Raw genomic sequence first — 20,391 nt, 5'->3', positions numbered from 1 at the left:
TGTCCCAAAAATAAAAATAAAAAACGTTGAAAAAAAAATTTTTTTAAATAAATAAATAAATAAAAACTTAAAAAAAAAACAACTTAGAGCAGTTTTTTAGCAAAATAAATAAATAAATAAATAAATAAATAAATAAATAAAATACATATATCTACACGCACACACACACACATGTGTATATACATATATATTTGCACTTATCAAGAGTGGTTACTGCTCTCCCAGGAGGAGGGACCACTGCCCCATCCAGGCATGAACTTTCTGATAAAGAGAGTTTAGAGGGAGCTGTTTTGCCTCACTGATGACCTTGAGCCTGGAATGACATCAGTCGGGGAAGGTCATGTCTCACAGGCAGCACTGGGGCAATGAGCTTCCACAAAAAAAAAAAAAAAAAGAACAGAACAGAAAAGAAAAGCAATCAACTTGTTTTCCTTCACAGAATTGCAGAACCAAGGTAAAATTCACGAATTCCTGACTTAGAGCCAAGTACTTTGAGTGGCCCCCACATTCCTCTATGAGGAAGGTTTTGCTGGAGGCTTCTGAGACAGAAGCTTCTTCTCTTTCCTGAACAAACTTCTAGAAGCACATCGTCTTCCCTGGACAAGCTGAATATGTTGTCTATTGCTGCTTAACCAACTGTTCCAAAACTGTGGCTTAAAACAACAAATGTTTGTTACCTCAGTTTCCATGGGCCGGGGATCCAGGAGTAGCTTCTGCTGGGTGGCTGCAGCTCAGGGTCTCTCACGAGGGGCTGCTGTCACCTGAGGTCCGGCCGGGGCTGAGGACCAACTGCCAAGCTCATTGGATTAAAGTGGCCCTGCTTCCAGACCTTTCAGTGGCCACTGGCAGGGGGCACGGTTCTCCCTGGCTGTTGGTCAGAGGCCTCCGTTGTCCACCTCGTGGGCCTCTTCCTGGGCTTTTAGGGCCTACTCACTTCTGCTTTTTTCTAGGTGTTGGAAGAGCACTCAAGGAGAAGGGAACTTGGCTCCACCTTTTAAAGGAAGTGTCAGGGCACTCGTGGGCATATTTGAATCTGCACAGAGGAAGCCTGCAGCCCCGGAGATGTTTGGCAACCATCCTGGAATTACAACGGGGGGTTTCATAGAAAGGTGTCGAGAAGCCAGACCTACTTTGAGACTTTCCAGGACGTAAGCTGATGAGTCCTCTTATACTTTCAGCCGGTTTGAGTTGGGGTTTCTGCTGTTTGGAATCGAATAGCTCCTGATGGCCTTGTAGAAACGGAGAAGACAGTACAGAGTCATAGGGTCCACAAGGGCAAGCACGCCCACGGCCTAGAAGGGACCCAGGATATTGCCCACCCACTCACGAGGCTGCCCTGAGCAGAGGGGCCGGCGGGCTCTTACCTAAGTGACAACTAGCCCAGGAGGAGGCTGATGAGGAGACTCGGTTCAGGAGAAACTCTGGGACAGTCACACAGACGGCATTTTCTCATTTTGCTTCCCTATGAGAATGCTTAAATGTCAGATTTTTGAGCTCAAACCAAAGCCCGGAAGACACACTAATCGGGCCCCAGAAATGAGACAGGTTCGTGCATTCAGGTTTGCATGGGTCTCACACCCTCCGCACTACACCAGGTCGCTCTGCACATGCCTCCCTACGCCTTCGACCTCCGACTCAGACAAACACCCACAAGTAGCGGGAAAAGCGTCAACAATTTTAAGAGTCTGCCAAATATGTGGTCAAGTTTCATACCTACCCCCTACCAGCTCTGGGGCCCTTGGCAAATGCTCAGGCCCCTCATCTGCTCATGGAAAAATCAGCACCCACCTCACCCCCGACTTCTCTGATGGGTGAGGTTGGACCAGTGAGCGGGAGCCAGAGTCCTTCCTGGCTCTCTCGGGAGGGCTGGCCGGCGCTTACAAAGCCCACATCCCCTCCTCCCCCTCCTGCTTCCCGCATTCCGGAGCCTCCCTGTAGTCCTCAGAGTGGAGCTAGTACACATTTAGATCCATCTAGAATATTGTCTGTGACCAAGATGGTGATTATATCGACTGGGATCAGATTCAGATGGATAAGCAGCAAATCCAAAGTACAGGCTTACCCAAGATAGGAGCGTATTCTCTCCCACAGAAAGGGAGCCTCGAGGTACCACACAAGTCCAAGTACATCTCATTGGCTGCACCTGACCGCACGAGTGCACCTAGCTACGGGGAGGCTGGGAAATGCAGTTTTCCCTTTGGTGACAACATGGCCAGCTAGCAGTCTTGGTCACAGTAAGTTAGGCCAAGTCAGGAAAGAACAGGAAGGGAGCCTGGTCCTTCTACCCACTTTCTCCAAGAGTGAAGCCAAGAACCTGACCCTGTCTGACATCTGGGTCTATCGTTCAATCCCTGCAAAATCTGCAGGGAGCAAGAATGCTCCTGGAACCCCAGATGGCCCCCAGCGCGGGGTCTGAGACAGACTAGCTGACCAATACTCGCACTCCTGTGGAAGACACTTTTGTAAGGGGGCTCCCCGTCTCATGAGAAGCCCCCCTCCTCTGGAAAAGACCCTCAAAACAGAGGTGAGTCCCAAGTAACCCTCCCCTCTGGTCACAGATGACAGTTCTCCTTGAGTATCAGTTGACCCAGACCGGGCCATTCATGAACATTCTGTGAGTTCAAGTGAGGAAACAGCATCAGTCTTTCGACAGTGGCCAAATGCTGAGATAGAAGGCCATGTTCTGTCCACCCAGAGGGGAAAAAGCCAACAGGCAGGACGAAGCCAGAGCCACAGCAACTCAGAGAATAGCACCACAGAGAACACTAGTCACAGCCGGGACTTGGCTCCTGTTCCCAGGGCCCTAGAGGCCCAGCTACTCCTCTGGCCTTCTGGTAAACCCCCAGTCTGAATCATCTAACTCCAGCTGGCTTTCTGTCACTTGCCATCAAGGACTGTGACTACCCCAGTCACCTTTCCCTTTCCAGCAGGGAAGAGCTCCGTGTTCGTACCACATTTAATTGTAGAATAGTATTAGCTAGAATTCTTGCAGTAGCAAGTGGCAAAAATCCAGCTCAAACAGGCTTCAACAAAAATAAATACACAAATAAATAAAAATTCATTGACATAAATTTGAAAAGTCAAGGTAAAAAGCTGGTGATCCAATAGTACTCCAGGGCTCATACACTCTCTAACTCTCTTCCTGTCTCTCGCCTCTCCTTTCATGCATCCTGGCCACAGGCTAAATCAAGAGTTGGATGCTAAACCAACTGAGCCACCCAGACGCCCTAGTAATACACGTGTGCGTCGTGAAACGGGCAAAGGCTTTGGAGCCGGATGAATGTGGGTTCCAATCCAAGTGTGGCCTTGAGGAAGCTACTTGAGCCTTAACTTTCTTATCTTTAAAATGGGGAATCATATCTGCTTTTGGGATTGTTGCAAGGATTAAAATAATGAAACATTCAGAAGCAGGTCCACCTCGTGGGCCTCTTCCTGGGCTTTTATGGCCTACTCACTTCTGCTTCTTTCTAGGTGTTGGAAGAGCACATTCAGAAACTGTGTAGGTTCTCGGAGTAGCCAAGCTAACGTCACTGAATTTAATACCCCCCTCCCACCGTCTTGTGGCTTCAGTTAGGATATAAACACCACACATGAACACTATGCTTCTTTCCTTGTTTCTTTACTCATGCACAGCTCCAGGCTGCATCAGGCCACCCCGAGGTCAAGCCGCACCCTCCCCACTCCCTTCTCAGAGGGAGGGAGTTTCTTCTACATTCTCATGCCACAACCCGCACTCCAAACAAAGGCTCTGAGGTGGGGAGTAGGCAGGACCCAAACAGTTTGGAGAGAAACCAGCCCAGTGACAGGCCACAAGGTTGTGACATATCTAATTTTAAGTAGCATGGGGCGCCTGGGTGGCTCAGTCGGTTAAGCGTCCGACTTCGGCTCAGGTCATGATCTCGCGGTCCGTGAGTTCGAGCCCCGCATTGGGCTCTGTGCTGACCGCTCAGAGCCTGGAGCCTGTTTCAGATTCTGTGTCTCCCTCTCTCTCTGACCCTCCCCCGTTCATGCTCTGTCTCTCTCTGTCTCAAAAATAAATAAACGTTAAAAAAAAGAAATTTAAGTAGCAAAATGCAACTCAAAACTTTATTATTGTTAACACTAAATTCCTTTTGCTGTTCACTGTTCTTTATTCTCCTCACCCCCCCCCTTTTTTTTTTTTGGCCTTGGGAGGGGTCATGTGGCCATTTGTGGGTCATGAGATCTTCCCAGGAAGAAATGACAACATCTGTCCTCCCCACCCAGGCTGGCCATCACATAACCAGGGTTTATAAAGACTGAGTGTTTGTGCCCTGAAGGAAAGGGGATCCCACTTGGGGAACTTTTGGTGGATCCTGGGCTAGTCCTTCTAACCAGAGAGAATGAAATGAAGGAAAATATGAGACTGACTTGACAGAATTTTGAGGTGGCAGTAAAGTAGGGTGGGGGTGGGAGGAAGACAGGACCCGGAAGCCAAGGGCCCAGAGCCCTTAGCAAAGGAGGGTTCCCAGTTTGGGGGTCCCTGCAAAAGGCACCTCTGAGGGCTGGCCCCAGATGCCTCTCATCACAACCCTCCTAGAAGAACTTATTCCTCTTGGGCTGAGGACTGGGCACATGGACTCCCCGTGGGTGAGCTCAAGCCTGAACCCTAATCTTCACTCAGCGACAGTGTGGCCCTTCCCTGCTCCTATAAGACCCCATGACCCCACAAGTCCAGAGGAGCCCCTGCACCCCAACTTAAGGGGTTGAGTAACACTTCCTGAAGAAGTAAAAGAAGACATAAAAAATAAAATAAAATAAAAGTAAAAGAAGACACTACACCTCCCTCCCCCTGTCACCATCACTGTCTCCATCCTGTCCCCTGAGACTTTCCTGTGCCCCATCACCACCCCCACCCCCTCATCCTCACTGACGCCTGCCTCCTGCTTCACCCTAAGACAAAAAGCTGTTTGTAGGACCTCTGCAAGCCCTGGCATTTCTGTTTCTGACAGCTCTGCCCTATATCAGTGCAAACATATTAAAACATTAAAAACCTGCTATAATATTTTTGAAAGGGTATTTATAATTTTGCTCTTGAAACCATTTGGCTAGGAGTAACTGATTTAAATTACAATTGGGAATTCTCGTAAAACGCAGCCCACACATTCCTTCAAATGTAATAAAAATTTTATGCATACTAAATTTAACAATTAATGAGGTTGATATAATGTTACAGTTGGACATTTGATTAAGAATTTATTGATTTCAATTTTGCAGTATTCTTATTTTAGAGCCAATCTTTTTTTTTTTTTTTTTTTTTTTCCTGTCAAATATTCAAATGGTCCCTTTGGAGGCTCGGACCATGGGTTCCTCTGACGGGCAACATTGAAGTAACCTGGGCCGGCGGGTCTTCCCTAACTTCCACCCAAAGCATACAACCCTTCACATGCGCACACACACACACACACACACACACGCCCTAAGGACAAACATCGCCTTGGCTGGACTGTGGAGGCAGGGTCCAGCTCCAGATCAGGAAGACAACGGAGCCAATTAAGAGCAGGGCAGGAAGCAATGTCATGTCCCGTCATGCCCTGTCATGTGAGAAAGGACTTCTTTACTGCCACCAGCGGCTGGAGCTGCTGAGGGCACAGAGGCTGACACAAGCCAGCCTCAGAGGGTGGCACAGGCACTTTGTCCCTCCTGAGGGTGGTGGGTACTGGAGGCGAACGAATTTGGGGACTACAGAGACAGGTGGATGCAGGGGCCAGAGGGCTGTGAGAAGCTTCTCCATGGCACCAGGGCAGCGCACCACCAGGAGGGCGGGAAATGTAGACACAGTGGCACAGACAGAGGGTGATGAGATAGGGCAGAGAGCAAATGGCTGAGAAGAAGCCGGCATGAAGGCAGGGAGAAAAGTGGAAAGAGGGCTGGTTTGAGTGCCAGTACTCAGGGGAACGGAAGCAGGATCTCTTAGGATTGTGGGAGCCCTGGGACAGCAGCAGCAGCAGCCAGGTGTCAGGGCCAGCCCAGAGATGGGGGGCATGGGCACCAATTCCTCTGAGAGTCCTTGCTTGTTAGGTCACCAAAGCCTTCTGGGGGCAGAGGGGACTGAAGGGGCATCTGTGCTTGGCAAGAACCTCCCGCAGCACCCCGGCCTCCCCTCGGAAGCGGAGGGAGGGGGTGGGCTGAGGCAGAGAAAGGCCACTTCGGGCTCACTCCGCTGTCACCGGGCCGTGTCCAGGTATCCCCTGCATACCAGCCGCCGCCACCTTCGCCCCAGCCTGTCAGTGCCTCTGAAGTTACACTTTGTGCCACTAGGTGGAGCCAAAGCCCATGGCAAGGGCCTTGGGCTGGGCTGGGACACCCAAGCTGCCTGGGTTTACGACGATGATGGGCTCGGGAGGCAGAGGACCGAGAGAAAGGGGCTAAGTCTGGACCCTACAGCGGGGCCAGCGAGGGGACGGGACAGCCAGCCCCAGCCCAGGGTGGACTTATTGGGGCTACAAAGTCTGCCTCAGCAGTAAAGGCTAAATAGTCCCAGAGCGGACAGGGAGGAGGGCGCACGTGAAGAAGGTGCCGCCCCCAGATAGGGTGATCCCGAGAGCGGGCACTGACCGGGTACACGCTTGGCTCTGCGTCAGGCACCCAGGTCGCCATCCCTTCCAGCACCCACAAGAGCGGAGGAGAGGCCCAAGATACCGCGAACAAGCGCAGGTGACCCAGCATCGCAAAGTGTCCACTGCCGCGGCTGCAGGTGGAGGCGGGGCGGGGCTTGGGCCGAGAGGCTCCGCATTGGACGTGGGGGTTGCTGGGGCTCTCCGATTGGCTGGGGGTGAGGGGCGGGGCCAGGGCGGAGCTGAGAGACAAAAACCTGGATAAAGACTGCGTGGGGAAGGGCAACAGACCTGGCGCAGGTGTTGCGCGTTCCTTTTTTAGGCCAGGACCCGAGCTGCAGAGCTGATCCGGCATCCGGGGTAAGCATTGGCCATGTTGTCCCCAGGCACAGGTGTGCCGCGGGAGACCAAGTTCCAGGCTCCCTCGGGTAGCCTTGGCAGCTCCATAACTCAGACTCCCCCTATTGGGGGGCCTCCGGGACAGCCTGAGTTCAGAACTCTTGCTGCCCCTCCCCGTGGTCTAACCTCCCACCAGCCAAACCAGGTCGGTGTCCAGACCTTCTCCAACCCACTCGCCCCCTCTCACCAACAGCCAAGCCCTCCCTTTACTTTCATCTTTCCTTTTAAAAAATTCTCTTCCCAGATTCCATCAGCGCTCAGCACAGGGCCTCCCCTCCCCCAGTAATGCCTCAGAAGATCTCCCCACCCTTGTGTGGTGGCCCCTTCAATAGGAGGAAAGCGGGGCAGGGAGCAACAAGGCCACGTGGTTGCCATGAGTGCCTTACCCATTTCACAGACAGGAACTGAACATCGACCATGTGCCAGACCCTGCCATGGGCACCAGGGATAGAGCGGTGAGCAAAACAGACATGGTCTCTGCTGCTCCCCAGTTTCCACACCCAACTGTAGGAGGAAGAGGAAGAGACAGAATCTGAGGAAATGAACAAGTTATCCTCACGCTGGGGGTGTGGGTGATCACGTTTGGCTTCAACAGTCGAATGAGGAAGTTTGCAGAAATGTGTTGGGGTTAAAGGTAATCACACCTGCAAAAACTAAAAATGATCAATTAACGTCAATGTCAAGAAGCAAAATCCCGCCCCCCCTCCCTTGTAGCTTTTCCACTACAACAGGGTGCTGCTTCAAGCAAACCAATATGTAAACACCAACTCCAAGTGACTTCTACTTGGGAGGAAGGGGAAGTAATTAGTTGTTTGACTGTATCCAAGAATCAATCATAACGTTTCCTTCAATGACAGATTTCCTTTGAAATTTGAAGGAAGAAATTACCTATGTGGACACAACCAAGCGCCCCTCAGGACAGTGCAGCCAGCGTCCACTAGAGGGCAGCAGAGAGACGGAGATGCTAGAGAGAACCATGGATTAGATTAGTTCACAGCCACTCCAGAGGACAGGAGTAGCCTAAAAAAAACAATACCAATAATAGCTCACGTTTATTGAGTGATTACTCCAAGGCATCCTAAGGGCTTTATAAAGAAATTACGTCATTTGATCCTTCCACCAACCCTATGAATGAGGGGGGGGAGGTGCAATGGTGTTAGCCCCATTCTACAGATGAGGAAACAGAGAGGCTGAATAACTTGCCTAAGGACACACAGCCAGTAAATAAATGCCAGATATGAACCCTGAAGTGGAGCTATAGAGCCTGTGTGCCCACACTATGCAATTCTGCTTCCTGTGAAGATGGTGGGCAGGATGGAGAATGGAGGAGGCAGCTGGGGTCCCCGCAGACATAACTCCAGTTCCAGAAGCAGGCACCAGACAAGGGCTTTTAGCTAATCAAGGACCTTGAGTCATCTGTCGAGTAAGATCGGAAAATCTGACCTTCCTGCCACAGATACCCCACGTGCCTTGCCGGGGACATAGCCGTGGGGAGGTGGCTATATCCGCCCCATCACCACCTGAAACTGGACCCAGCCCTCCAGTGCCCACTGCCATGGCATACCCTGCCAACCGCTGTGGCTTCTCTGGCTTAGATGTGTGAAGTTGGCTTCAAGCCACCCCCTCCCTTGTCCCTTTGGCAGCCCCGCCCACCCTCAGCCTGGCTCAGGCCTCCTCACTGCAGTCAAGAAGGGGCTGCTCAGGGGCTGTGCCGGCTGTGGGAAGGTTGGGGTCCAACAAGGATGAAGAAGACATAGATGAGGGTCCCGCCCAGGAAGACCTTGAGGAGTTTTAGGCCAGAACCCAGTCCTTTCCTGGCCTTCTTCCCTACTGAGCTGCTGCTGTGTGCAGGTGCTGTGCTCACTGCACAGGCTGCAAGGGGTTCTTGCTGGGTGACCTTGAACCAGCCATGTATCCACTCTGCCTTCTGTGCATTCCTCTTCTACAAATTAAGAGGTTGGAGACCAGGGTTCTTAACTGGGGACTGACATTGCACGGGTGTGTCTGAGTACATCTTTCCAGATCCGGGTTTCTCAGACTCAACACTGTTGATGTTTTGGCCTGAACCATCCTTTCTTGGGAGGGGGGCGCGGGGCGGCTGGGCACTGTAGGATGTTTAATAACAACATCCATGGCCTTTACACACTAGATGTCAGTAGCGTCCCCCTCCCAGTTGTGACAATAAAATAATGTCTCCAGGTGTTGCCAAATGTGCCCTGGGGGCAACATTGCCCCTGGTTCGGAAACATTGTAGAAGAGCTGCAGGAAACCCCTGGGCTAGATGAGCTGCAAGTTCATGGGTGTCCCCCTCTGTATGATGAGGGGAGAGCAGGACTGTTAGATGAGGCAATGGGTAGAAAGTGCTCTTCTTCCTCATCCCTGACTTTCTGGGATGTTAAAGGGTCTGCTGCCCAAAGGGTGGGCGCTTTTTTTTTTTTAATGTTTATTTATTTATTTTGAGAGAGAGAGAAAGAGCACGCACGTGCGAGTGGGAGAGGGGCAGAGAAAGAGGGAGACAGTCCGCGCTGCCAGGGCAGAGCCCCACACAGGGCTCGATCCCACAACCCTGGGATCACAACCTGAGGCAAAACCAAGAGTCAGCCACTCCACCCACTGAGCCACCCAGGCGCCCCTCATGTTCTTTTTTTTTTTTCTCCCCCAGGTTCTTTCTTAAAAGTGGCACCCCCTCAGGATCACCTGGGTGGCTCAGTCAGTTGAGCATCTGACTCGATTTCAGCTCAAGTCATGATCCCAGGGTCGTAGGATTGAACCCTGTGTGGGGCTCTGTGCTGACACTACAAAGCCCAGCCTGCTTGGGATTCTCTCTCCCCTTCTCTCTCTGCCCCTCCCCTCCCCTTGCACATGCATGTTGTCTCTAAAAAAAAAGAAAAGAAAAGAAAAGAAAAGAAAAGAAAAGAAAAGAAAAGAAAAGAAAAGAAAAGAAAAGAAAAGAGAAAGAACCCGAAAAGGCCAGTTCTTACCCACAGTCCTAAGGGAGGGCAGCACTTCAGGCACCCTCTCCGAAGCCACCCAGCCACATGGCCTTTCTGCCCTCCCCTTTTGCCGCGGCCAGGCTGGGAGGGGTGCAAGAAGGTGGCACACTGCCATGGACCGTTTGGGAGGGGAAGCAGCGGGACCTCCTCTGGGCTCTGCTCTCTGTGCACCCTGCCAAGGCCGCCCACACCTACCGCCTCTCTGGGGCCCCTCAGTCCTGGCCTGGGAAAGCTGACTCCCCTGCACCCCAGTACCCACAGATACAGGCCCCAGCCATAAGCCTGACCTGTGTCCCCGTGAAAGCCCCAGGAAGAAAACAGGGCAAGGGCTAGAGCCAGCACTTGGCGCAGATGTTGGAAGCCTATAATCCTGCTTCCCAAGGCAAAGTGTACGTTCTTTGTCTCGTCTTGTCTCATCCACTCGGCACTGCAGGAAGGGCCAGGAGGTCAGAGGTGAATTCAGCGGTGCACTGAGAAATGTCTGACAGCCAGCTCTCTGGGATGGGGTGAAGGGCCCCGATACGTGGCATTTGCTCATTCCTAGCATGGCAGGTATCAAGGCACCAATGTGATGTCGCTGAACGCCAAGTTGGTCCACACCTTTGTAACGTGTGTGTCCACACTCGACACGATAGCCATAAATAACCTTAGTTAAAAATTTTTTTTTCTAATGTTTTATTTATTTTTTGAGAGCGAGAGACAGAGTGTGAGTGGGGAAGGGGCAGAGAGAGAGGGAGACACAGAATCCGAAGCAGGCTCCAGGCTCCGAACTGTCAGCACAGAGCCTGACACGAGGCTCGAACCCACAAGAACTGTGAGATCATGACCTGAGCCAAAGTCTGACGCTTAACTGATGAGTCACCCGGGCGCCCCTAAATAACCTTAGTTTAGATATCAGGAAGTTAATTGGGAAGTGGTGAGTTTTTAGCATGCATTTCCCTTTTGAAGAGACTGGTTTTAATTGTAAGTTTGTAAAATGCAATTATTAACAATGGCCGAGCTTAACAACCCGTTCACAAAATTCCTAAAAATTTAGCCAGCTCTCGAAAGCCACTGCCACCCAGCTCCAGTCCCCCACTAGGAATCGAGTGTGGTCCGTGACCCCGAGATCATACTAGCTGAGTAAGGAAGGCAGGCCCGCCCAGGGTGGGGTCGTCAGGGAGGGACAAAGGGACACAGTGGGGCCATGGAGAACCTGAGGAGGCACTGGCCCTACCCAGAGGTTCAAGGAAGCCTTCTTGGAGGAGGTGGTGCCACACAGAACCTGAGGGAAGAGTTCAGAGGATCCCAGAGAGGGGTGGGAAGTGTGCCAGGCTGAAGGGAGTGCCAGGGAAAGACCAGGAGAGGAGAGAGTGCTTGGCATGGACCAGAAACCGGCGGGGGGGGGCTCCTGTGCCGGTTCTGCTGTTGGCACCCCTGTCACTTGGGGCAAGTCCCTTCCCTTCTCCAGGCTTCTCCCTTCTGTCAGACTGGGGCTTTGAACCAGATGGCCTCCAGGCCTGTTGGCTGTCTGGAGCCCCCAGGGGTCTGTGGAGGGGCCTGGGCAGTGTGTGTGTGGGGGGGAGGGGGGGGCGGGTGTCTGGCCCACAGCAGACCCTGTGCACCCAAGCCATCCCCTCCCTTCCCCTCTGCCTTTCACCCCGGTTCCCCCAGGTGATGCCCGAAACTCCTGGTTTAGCTGCAGAAAGTAGCAATAATTACAGTCATTTACAGAAGAGTGTGCTCCTTCTAATTACCAAGCCATGCAATCCCAATTACATGTCTAAGGAAGCATCTCGGGAGCCCCCTTCCCACGGCCAGCCTGTCAGCTGCAGCCCCAGGCCATCCAGAATTGGGGAGGCGGGCCGGCAGCTGCTGCCAGACCTCCCTCCATGGCTCCCTTCATGCCCGACCATGCAGGAAACACTGGCTCAGAGGCCTGCCCTGGAAGGGCTGTGGGGGGAAGGGCGTGGGAGGAAGGGAGGCAGCCCCCAAGACGCGGGGCTTGAGACCCAGGAAGGGACAGAGGCTCTCTCTGGCAACGCAGCAGGCCTCCATGTACACGGCAGGTGCGCGGGCCCGACCGCAACACGAGTCAGAGCCAGAGCCAGCGAGAGGCCGTTTCACATTTAGGAAGCAGTGGCCGCCCGACTAGATGCAGATTCTCTGGTCTCATGTCCGTCACCACCTACTGCAAAACCCCCTCAGAAACAGCCCTCAGCCTGCGTCACATGCCTCCTGTGACAGGGAACCCAGGACCCCAAGTCTGTCTTCTCCGTGAGGGCTCCATTTATGAGAAAGAGAAGCCTACCCAGGGGGTCCCATCTCAGCCCCCTAGAGCTACTCTTCCCTACGTCCGTGGGTCCCAACGGCTGCTGCTACCCACCGGTCCTCTCCCAGGCAGGTGTCTGGCCCCCAGACCTTGCCTGGCTCCTCAGCCAAACCACTTTCTGAGAGGACCCTGACTTGTGGCTTCCTGGAGCTTCCCTTGTACACGTGCTCCTGGGTGCCCACTGCCAGTCCCACAGCTGACAACTCCTGAGGGGCTCCCATCCTGAGCCCCTGACCATCGCCTCCTACCCCCTCCCACAACCCGGCCATCCTGAGCAGCCCCCTGGCCCACCCCCACCCCATGCCCAACCCAACCCCATGAGCTTCCTCTGCCCTGTCCCCTTGACCTCCGGGCTTCAAAGCCTCAAACTCCAGCACTTCCTCCTCCCAAGTATATCCCAATTCCATCCCTCTTCAAGAACCCTGGTCCTGCCCCACTCAGGCCACCATCCTCTGTCACCTAGAACACCGCAAGACCCCAGCTGGTCTCCCCACTGAGTTCCACGAGGCAGCGGAGCCTGGAGATCGGGTGCAAGGCTTAGTGGGTTCCATTCTTGGCTCCTCAGCTCCAGGTCATGAGCGAGCTACTGAACATCTCTGTGCTACATTGTCGTCGTATTAGCACCTGCCTCCCAGGGTGCCTGTGAACAGTATGGTTCCCAAGGAATTCAGAGCGGCCGATAGGGGCTGGGGGCAAAGGGGATAAAACGAGGCAGAAAGGGGCACAGGAGCGAGGGCTCTGAGAACTTCTGTGTCCAACGAAGGCCCGTGAACTTGCTCCTGAGATGATTGGAGAGCCTTCAGGATAAAATCTTCCACCAATGTTGCATCCTAGCTGGTGCCCAAGGGACGTCCTACCTCCTCTCCCGCAGAGCTGAGAGTCTGCTCTGCCCCAGGGAGGGTCTGGCCGCAGCCCCCACATCGGGTCTAGAGCTCTGCCGGTCACAGGCCTGTCCTGTCACCAGGCTTCAGGCCTCTCTCACCACGAGGGGCCGGGACGAGACAACCAGGGGTCCGACCTGACTCCCAACCTGGGAGGGTGTGCCCGTGGCCAGCGAGTGCCACTTGTGCCGGCACGGCCCTAGGGGCAGGAGTCTGGGGACAGTATCCTCCCAGAGTTACTCACCGCCCCTCCTCTGACACATATCAGCCACCTACGAAACTCTTCTGTAAACATATTGTTAGCCTGTTTAATTCTCATGGCAGTTCCGGGAGTTGGGCGTGTTTATCCCATTTTACTACGGGTACACTGAGCAGTGGTGCTGTTACACACCCGTCGAGGGCCCGCTCGAATAGTTGGTGCTGGGGTAGGAGGGAGGCTGAGGGTTGCTCCTGAAGCCAGCGAGGCCTGGAGGAGAGCATGGAGGCCGGCAGGTGGGAGAGGGGTCACAGAGACTCAGAGGGGTTGCCCAGGGCTGAGGCCTGTCAGACACCAAGAAGAGGGGTAGGCAGAGAGAGGGCTCTCAAGCTGTGGTCTGGGGTAACCTCCCTGAGCCACTCTGATGATTGTACAGATCGAGAAACTGAGGTCTAGGCAGGAACAGAAACTTGCATAATAAGGTCACTCAGCCTGCCAGAGACCAAGCTGGGACCTGTCTCTTGGCTGTGGCTCTACCCCTACCCAGTGTATCCTGAACTGGCCAGGGTTGGGGGAATGCTGGTGGGGAGGGAGGCCTGGCTGAGGCCGGGGTCCCAGGGCACACCCAGCTTGGCCTTGGGGACAACCAAGGATCCAGCCTCTCTTGAGGCCCCAGCAGCTCGCACTGGGCTGCCCAGCAGGCACTGATGAAATCTCTGGCCTTTCTGGACGGCCAGCAGAGGGTGGTGCTGACCCAGAGTAAAAGCTCCCAGGTGCCCAGCCACCTCCCCAACGACCATCCCCAGGTCCCAGAGCAGGTGTAGGGGAGGGGCAAACAGAGGGGGAACCGAGTTCCCAGGAGCAAGAAGAACTTGCAGGGCTGAAAATCAGGACCGATGCAGTCCCCTCCTCCTGCCTAAGGGTCCGGTTTGCCCAACTGAGCACTGGAGAAAATCGGCCCTTCTCCCCCTCCTTACATGCCCACGGCTTAGAGAACATTTTGGATATGCACCCAGCTCCATCCAACCTCTGCTCCCTGGAAAAGAGAATGCATCCTAGGCTGCAGCCCTACATAGAAAGTTGTTTGCAAAGGAGGCTGGACTTAAGGAGGAACTTCCCAAGATCTCCACAGAGTGTCCCTGATGGATTCCAGGATTGTCCTTGTACCGAAAGCCTGCTCTGGGGGGCCAGGAAGATGGTCAGACTGCTGTGGGGCGAGAAGGGTCGGATGTCTCTGTACTGTCTCAGTTCCCCCTTAGATGAAGGGAGACAATTTTCCCCAGGACAGCGAGGGTGGGGAGTGGGGTGATGAACCGTTCCGGGCCCCAGAAGAGATCCCAGCACAGGGCAGTTGGCCCATTGTGGGAGAGCTCCACGTCGCCGCTAACAGCCCAAGACCCTTCCCACTGGTGAGGTTTCCTATTCCCAGTCTTCTAGAATCTGGTCACAGCAGGAATCCCTGCTCTGACTGAGAGCTCACTATATCCCCTGAGGCCTCCTCTCAAAGTCCCAGATGTCCAGCTTCTAGGGACAAAAGTCCCGGGACAGGAGGCAATGCAGGGTCTGAGGCACTGAGGGTACTGAGATCCCCGGGGTCAGAAAGAACCACCGGCCCTGCCCCTGCCGAGACTTAAAATGCCCAGGAGGCTGGAGGCTGCCATCCAGGTGTTCTGTGCTTTGCTGTGGAAGTCGTACCCTCTCTGGTCCTCAGCACCCAGCCTGGCTGTGCTTTGTCGGGGACAGACCATATGGTCTTCCAGGGGCCCCTTCCAGCATCACGGCCCTAGAGATTCCCACCGATGCCCCACATCCCCACATCCAGGCGAAGTCTGCGGGAAAGCCCCCCTGTAAAGGCCAGTTGTCCTACACTTAACCCTGCGGTCCTCACAAGCTGACGGGCTCCTCTGCCCAAGAAAGCAGACCAGGTGGGCAGGGAGCTGGGTGTCCCAGCAGGCACCCCGGAGACCGCGAGGCAAGGACAATGGAGATGGGGACACACAGGAGGGATAGCATCCTGGCAGGTGGCAGGCTGTACTGCCTAGAGGGGTGTGTGACTCACGGGATAGGAGGACAAAGGGGCATTTCCTCCCAAAGCCGAAACCAGACAGGGAGGAAAGAATACACATCCTGAAGCCTTTGTTCTCCCAGGTACACTTCCAGGTCGGCCCTGCCATGAATCACTGTGACCCTCCTGCCCTGCTGCCTCATGCTATCGTCAGAGTCTGGGGCTCTCGATTCCACAGTCAGAATACCCCACCCCCTTCCACTGCCACGAGCACCCCGGGTCAGCCACCACCACCTCTGTCCTGGACCACGGTAAGAGCTTCTTCCAACCATTCCGCTCATGACTCTCCGCTCCTTTCGGGGGCGTTTTCATCCCTCAAATGGCAAAGGTGGGCCTCCTGGGGCCCCCATCCCCTCCCCAGCCACCGGGCTCTTCTTCAGCCCCTCCCACCGACGCCCCCTCTGTTCCCTCTGCCTGGAATCCCCCTCCCACTCATTTTTGCCTAATTGGTACCTACTCTTCAGGTTCAAGCTAAGTCATCTCCTAGAAGCTTTCCCTGCCCCCCCAACTAAGTCAAATCCCCCATGACACGTGCCCCTGGCACCACACACCCCTCTCTAGCCCTTGTGGGAGCTGCGTGTATCTTATGAGGTTTACCACTAGGTCAAAACCGTGTCTAGTTTGCCCTCTGTCGTCTCCACAGCATGTGGCACGGGGCCAGGCCCTCGGTAAACAGGCGCTGAATGGATGGATGTCCTGTGGTGGGTCTGCAGCCCCTCACCTCCCACCCTACCAGGCCCCAGCTCCTCCCTGTAACGCTTGTCATCTGCAGTCCGTGGAGCCTCCTACTGGTTGGGCTCTGTGCTAGAGACTGGGCAGCACCCCCAGACCCCAAGACCAAGGCCAGACTGAAGACCCTTGCAAGTTCCCCAACGGGCACCAAGGATAGCCCCCGTGACACTAATTGCCATGACCTAGTGACTCGGAGGAAGCCAGTCCTCCAGAACCCAGCCCCCCAACTGGAGGAGCCCGAACTAGAACCAGATGCCCAGAGACAGCCAGGGCCTAGCCCAAGGTCACACAGCAAGGCCGCCACAAAGCTATACCAAGAATCCAGGGCGCCAGCTCCAGCTTAGGGTTCTCCCCGCGCTATATAAATGTGGCTATTTTTAGGAAGCTAATTAGCAAGTCAAATATGACTCCTGCTAATAATAATACCACCTTTATGCTTTTCAGTCTCTGCATCACCTCATTTGCTCCTGCAGCAGCGGAAGGACCAAGCAGTGAAGTAGGAGGTGATCTCATCAGAAAGGTGTGGTCAGGAAGGAGGAAGTGACTGGTCCTTCGGCCTGTCCCACCAGCTCAGTTTAGTGATGCTCCCTGAGGCCACAATGTCCCAGAGGCTCCCATGTCTGTCTGTCTGTCTGTCCGGGGCGTGGCTCAGAGTGTCTCAGGTGGCCTGCTGTCCTTGTAGGGCCCCCAACTCCACCCACCCAGCTGAAGTCAGCTTCCTGCCCCTGGGAGTCCCCACTCCATGCTGGTTTCAGTCCCAAACCTGCCTCCTCATACCTACTGGGCTTCAGGTGGCTTTGAGGGCTGGTATCCACTGGGTAGATTTTTTTTTTTTTTTTTCCCTGCGAATCTGTAGCACATGTAAAGGACAGTTCTGGGAAAAGAGGCATGGGCAGCCTAGTTCGATAGCCTGGGCTGCCCCCCATCTCAGGACCCCAGCTAGAATGAAGGACGGCTTTGGGGTGCCCGGGTGGTTCAGTGGGTTATGCATCCAACTTCGGCTCAGGTCACGATCTCACAGTTCGTGAGTTCCAGCCCCACATTGCGCTCTCTTCTGTCAGCACAGAGACTGCTTCGGATCCTCTGTCCCTCTCTCCCTGCCCTTCAAGCGCGCTCTCTCTCTCTCAAAAATAAAATAAACATTTTTAAAAAAAGGATGGAGGACAGCCTTGTCCCAAGAAGGGATAGAAAGTCAGGTCCAACCTCTTGTCCTACAGCCCCATCTCCTGCCCGCTCCCTCCTCCCCTGCAGAAGCTCCTGGGACATCCGGTGGCACCAGACAGGGCTGGGCTCAAACATGATGTCAGATCCTCGATTGCTTCCTGTGAACTTCCTGGAGGAGAGGGGTGCGTCCCACTGGGATGCAGCCGGGCTATTCTGTCAGGAAATGGGTCGGGGCAGAGCCCCTGTTTCTCAAATGGGCAACCGAGGCACAGGCCAGAATGCTGTGCCCCTCACCTCCAGTAAGAGCCTGCACCGAGGGTGCCTGGGTGGCTGAGTCGGTTAAGCCCCTGACTCTTGATCTCACAGTTCCTGAGTTCCCACCCTGTGTCAGGCTCCTCACTGACAGTGCTGAGCCTGCTTGGGAGTCTCTCTCTCTCCCTCTCTCTCTCTGCCTTCCCTTTGTTCTCATTCTTGCTCTCTCACACTCAAAATGAATAAACTCAGCATGCACTGAGCCCCCAGGGGCCCAGAACCCGCCCAGGAGGGTGGTGGGTGAGACAAGAGTACCCCTGGGCTGGTTTCCAGGACTCTCAGCTCACAGGACAAGGACCCCCTGTGGTAGGTCCTTCACCCAGACTCAGGCTGGGAGCTCTGCGGTCAGGAGGGCTTCTCAGAAAGGGGGCACCGTGGGGCAGTGAGACAGGGCAGAGCAGGTGCAAAGGCGTGGAGGGGAGGATGGGCTCAGGGATCCCCGCTGAGATGAACGCCCCTGGCCTCGTGGCCTCAGCTGGCTAGACTAGCCTGCAGGGGAAGACTCTGGGCTCCCGGCCCACCACAGTTTTGACACGAGTGGGCCCCCAGGTGTGGTAACTGTCCCGGGCACTGCCCCCTGGAGTCTCTTCACTGATAAGTCAGGCTCTGGCTCTTGGTCCCTGTGGGGCCGGCAGGGAGGGACTGCTTCCAGGAGGAAGACAAAGGCCATCCCAATGAGAGAGAAGTAGAGGCCTCCTGGGGTGGCTCATGGGTGCCCAGGGGCGATGGGTCTCCCTCCCTCCCTCCATTGCCTGGGCACCCCCTTCACCCAGTCCCAGACCTGGTCCTCACCCACAGGAGGCCCCCCACCCCAGGGGCTCTCCTGGCAGGGGGCAGCGATGATGCGGACACAGAAAGAACAGAGCTATCAGTGAACAAAGGGAGAGGGGAAAAGGCGCTGCCTGCGCGGGAGTCGTTCCTGAGGTGGCGGCGGGCATCACGGGCTGCGTGTCTGAGGGAGGAAGCATGAGATCGCCTCTCCGCCAAGTGTAGAGTTCCTGACCAGAGACTCGGCCTCACGGCCGCAGCTCAGGACATACTTCAGCCTTCCCGGGAAATCCCTGTTACCCCCTGCCAGGGGCCTTTCTATCCTAATGGAAAAGGTCTCTGAATTGCCTCTGAACCCTGGTAGCAGGGACCCCCAATCCCCCTGGTCCCCTCTGGGATGGGAGGGGGAACGTACATTAAGGGGACCCAGCAGGGGCCATGCTGAGCCCAAAGGCAGGCGGCAGCAACGTGGGAGGGGGGTTTAGACACCGACAGCCTTGTGGCAGGGGCCGTGCCCCCTCCCCGCGGTGAGGGAGGCACCCGGCAGCAGGGCGGCAGGACAGGTGCAGGAGTCCCGAGGTCAGGCCTGTCACACAGCATCAGGGAAGGAGCGGCCAGTACCCAGGGAGGAGCCTCAGGGCAGCTGTAGCTTTTCAGCTGAGTGAGCGAGAAACATGGGCTAAAGTGGAGTTAGTGCCCCACTTTCCCGGCACGAGCTAGGGAGGGCTGCCCACTGCCCGCGGGGTCGGGGACTGCGTGGTCCGCAGAGTCAGAAGAGGCAGCGTGAGATCAGGGCTCAGAGAGGGGGGCGGGCGTGTGGCAGCAGACATCCCTCCCCCACCCCACATGAGGAGAATGAGGTTCACTAGGTAGGAAGGAAGGGATCCCTGATGTCCGGGGTTGGGGGGGGACGCTCCTTAGACTGTGAGCTCAGCAAGGCACAGTGGCCTGAGCCTCCCTGGTCCAGTGGGGCTCAAGTTCTGGATGCAAACAGGGCAGGCACTGGACTCTGGAGCTAGGTCCTGGGAGTACCCCAAGAGTAGCTTCAAACTTAGACCCAGGCAGGAAGGGCTCCTGTCCTGGGCCCTGCACATTAGAGGAATCCACTCTGACCCTCCTCTGGTTTCACCCCCACAATCGAGGGGCAAAATGCCCATGAGCCAAGGGGACATGCCCACCCAAGGCCCATGCTCTTCCTCCGCATGCAGGACCCCAGAACTCCCTGCCCCAAAGTCTGCGTGGGCCTGTCCCCTGGCCCTGCGGCTGGTATGCACACCCCAGGCCTAAGGGGTAGCCAAGGGCAGCTGTTGCCTGGTCTGTGAATGAAACATGGCTGGATGGCCTGGGGCAGCCTTGGGCAGTATCCAAAGTTGGAGCCAGGAGAGGAGTTGGGGGAGGGGATCTCCTCACCCTGCCACATTCCAGCACTGGACCCCAGGAGTCCAAGAGTTCTAAATTGCACTCTGACTTTCCAGTTTGTTCTCCGGGCATATTTATCCACGTAAGAGGCTAGAATGCATTCCATTTAGCAATTTGTTAGCTTGATGTATAACCTTTAAATATCTAGACATATATGGGCCTCCCCTTGTGCTTCTGTTCTGAGCCCCACAAATGTTAGGGGTGGGCCTTGCAGAGGCACTTCCTGCAGGGCCCCCCCACCACATGGTCCCTCATGCTTGCTCTGAAGTTCATGGTCTCTTTCCTTCAGGATGCCGGGGAGGGACATGAACCCCAAACGCCCAGGCTAGACCATCAACTCCCTGACGCAGGGACCAAGTCCTAAAGCTCTACTCCATTTCATTCCAGAGCTGACTCAGTCCCAGCACCTAGCAGCTGACAGTGGGGGGCATCCCAGGAGCCTGGGGTCCTGGGGGAAAGGAAGTAGTACTAACTGAGCACCTTCTATGGGCCAGGCTCTGAAAGAATCTCCCCTAATCCTCAGGAATCTTCTGGGCACATTGTCATTGTTTACACCCCTTTGTTGCAGAAGAGGAA

General features: G+C 55.0%; 1 protein-coding gene across 1 annotated transcript in view; it reads right to left on the bottom strand.

The window, feature by feature from the left end:
• The window catches only part of LOC131516269 (cholesterol side-chain cleavage enzyme, mitochondrial), a 28,109-nt gene extending 21,402 nt beyond the window's left edge, over positions 1 to 6,707 (bottom strand). The window contains exons 1-3 of the mRNA XM_058737068.1: positions 6,577 to 6,707; positions 1,365 to 1,462; positions 678 to 1,229 (exon numbers count right to left, since the gene is read on the bottom strand). The gene's annotated coding sequence lies outside the window, so the exon portion shown is untranslated. The remainder of the gene's footprint in view (positions 1 to 677; positions 1,230 to 1,364; positions 1,463 to 6,576) is intronic.
• Between the last annotated feature and the right edge of the window lie 13,684 nt (positions 6,708 to 20,391).

This window comes from Neofelis nebulosa, chromosome 7 (assembly GCF_028018385.1).
Source record: "Neofelis nebulosa isolate mNeoNeb1 chromosome 7, mNeoNeb1.pri, whole genome shotgun sequence".
Lineage (NCBI taxonomy): Eukaryota > Metazoa > Chordata > Mammalia > Carnivora > Felidae > Neofelis > Neofelis nebulosa.
The sequence above is the reverse complement of the archived record's forward strand: the minus strand, read 5'-3'. Positions and strand labels throughout refer to the sequence as shown.